The 2,415-nt window shown below is 39.5% G+C and overlaps 1 protein-coding gene across 1 annotated transcript in view; it reads right to left on the reverse strand.

The window, feature by feature from the left end:
* Positions 1 to 2,189, reverse strand: part of CARF (calcium responsive transcription factor) — a 2,518,000-nt gene extending 2,515,811 nt beyond the window's left edge. Inside the window, exon 1 of the mRNA XM_044075092.1 lies at positions 2,131 to 2,189. The gene's annotated coding sequence lies outside the window, so the exon portion shown is untranslated. The remainder of the gene's footprint in view (positions 1 to 2,130) is intronic.
* Between the last annotated feature and the right edge of the window lie 226 nt (positions 2,190 to 2,415).

The raw sequence follows: 2,415 nt of genomic DNA on the forward strand, positions 1-2,415 counted from the left end.
TCTTTGGAAATCAGCTGGTCAAGTTAAAGGATATTCTAATGACTGTGGATATACTATGATCGAAGTGGCAAACACTGTCAACAAATGTGACCAAGGGGAATACTTGCATTGACAAAGGATACACTCTTAAGAAGCCATGTAGGGGACTCACCTAACTTTGCTCCCCTTCCCCACAAATGATGAGACTGTAGAGAATGTTTATATTAATCAAAAGGGGGCTTTTCATCCAGAAATAAGGAGGTAATTGTCCCACTGTACTCATCCCTCATTAGACCCATTATAGAATACAATGCCCCATTTGGTATTTACCTCTCAAGACAGCTGCAACAACTGGAAAGGCCGCAGAAATACCTCATTAAAAAAAAAAATTACAGAACTGAAGCAGATGCCGACTGCCTTAAAAAAACTCCAGCTATACTCTGTCACATCTCATCTACTCAGAGGCGATCTCTGCTCAACATACAAGGCAATGTCAAACCCAGAGCTGTTAGACATGCTACACTTAAAGAAATCCCAATCCCACAGAGCCACACGCTCCAGGGATCTAAACCTTGTCATCACAATAAACAAAGCATGCTGGAGGGATAGGTTCCTGACCCACAGACTCTGGAATAGACTGCCCTTACATGTCAAGCAGAGCACCTCCTTGGCCCTCTTCAAAAGGAACCTTGACGACTGGATCATCCAATTTGGATGGGAGAAAGGAAATTCACCCCGCGGATCACGTCAGTCGCCCTGCTAAACAGGGGTCCAGGAAGTAAATAGTGTGGGAAGACATAGCCAAGGAATTGTTAAGGCTAGGCTTGTAGAGGCCCTAGGGCCGATAGCCTAGTACCAACCTTTGAATTTACCCATCCCATGGTTAATAATTATAAAGTACCCCTAGTAAGAATAAACTGGATTATATCATTTAACAGTTGAGGGAAACTCATGAATGGGTTAAAGCATTTAAAAATTAGTATGAGACATTCCTGGAGTTCATTTTCTTCTACCAATCCATATATCAATTTGCGCTTGAAAATGGACTGGGATAAGCGTTGTTTTACATGGATGGAGAATGCTCCACAGCAGTGATGTCCACTATATCTTCTGTGAGATGACCTGCCCCTCCAAAACGCTTTGTTAAGGTTTAGATCCCTTGACCGAGTACTTCTGATGCTATCAGAGTACAGTGACATAGCTTTAAGGCGATCCGTGAAGGACATATTGTGTAGGCCTTGTTTCCTTTCAGTTAAAGGATCTCTGTAGGCTCTCTCACTGTTACATGTGTCTGGCCAGATGCCTGTCAAAGGGGGCATTACACTTAAATTATGACTTGATAGTTTTCTCCTAAATTACTGATTTTCTTTATAAAGTCGGGTCGGTCTTAACAGTAAACAAGTCACTAAATGAATTAAATAAGCCTACAAAAGCTTCCTATTACTATGACGTACAGTATCTGAATATACCGTATTCTGGAAAGCAGAAATGTACTGTGTTGATCTTGAAGTTCAGCATTACTAAACGGCTGTGAAGCACGTGTTAAATGTTCTACAAAATAAAATGTGAAATGCTACAAAAAGATTATTTCGTCAAGAGGTGACTCACCATGCAAAAATCACTAAAATAAGTAAAGATTATTTTGCCTCCCTCACGTCTAAATAATTTATATTAAAATGGGTCAATTAAGCCATGTAGATGAAAGTTATCGTGAAAACGTATGCAATATTAAACAGCATATTACGGTGAGGTCAACACTCGCATAAATACAAACTAAACTGCTATCATTTTAAAATAGTGGCTTTAATACACACTTCAACAAAGCTAACATTGTTACTATACAGCAAATGCAGACAATGAAAATACAGAAGTAAAGCAAACGGTAGTCGCTTAACATAAACACAGCTTCCCAAAATAAACTACTACGCCATGTTGAATGAGGCTGCAATAAAAATACGCCCTTAAAATTAACTAATACGAATGATAATGCTTTCAAATAAATTTAAAATAACTTGAGCCAAACAGCAACTACTCATGATAATAACAAAACAAACACTACGCCCAACCCACTACCTGCCCCCACCGGACAACCGAGATACTGAACTAAAAAACAGAAGGAAGAACAAAAATTTCAAAACGAGTCTACTCAACCTCGTCTTGGATATCGGAGCCACCACCATGGAAACGGGCGCTAATGCGCAACTGCTAAACGCAGGACCAAGCGTCGCACACTGCTAGAAAATAGCTTAGTGTAGTGAGACCTATCAACTCTATCGCATGCATTACGTCAGCCCTTTCACCATGTTGAGGATGTCAAATGTAGGAAACTGCAAGATGTTTGCTAATACTGAACTTCATCTGTTCAGTGTTTTTATCTTCTATGTCTGTAATAATTTTAGATAAAATTCTTATGGAGTTATATTTTTATGCAGTGGT

The sequence above is a fragment of the Protopterus annectens genome, chromosome 6.part0 (genome assembly GCF_019279795.1).
Source record: "Protopterus annectens isolate FY-2018-M chromosome 6.part0, PAN1.0, whole genome shotgun sequence".
NCBI classification, from domain to species: Eukaryota; Metazoa; Chordata; order Ceratodontiformes; family Protopteridae; genus Protopterus; species Protopterus annectens.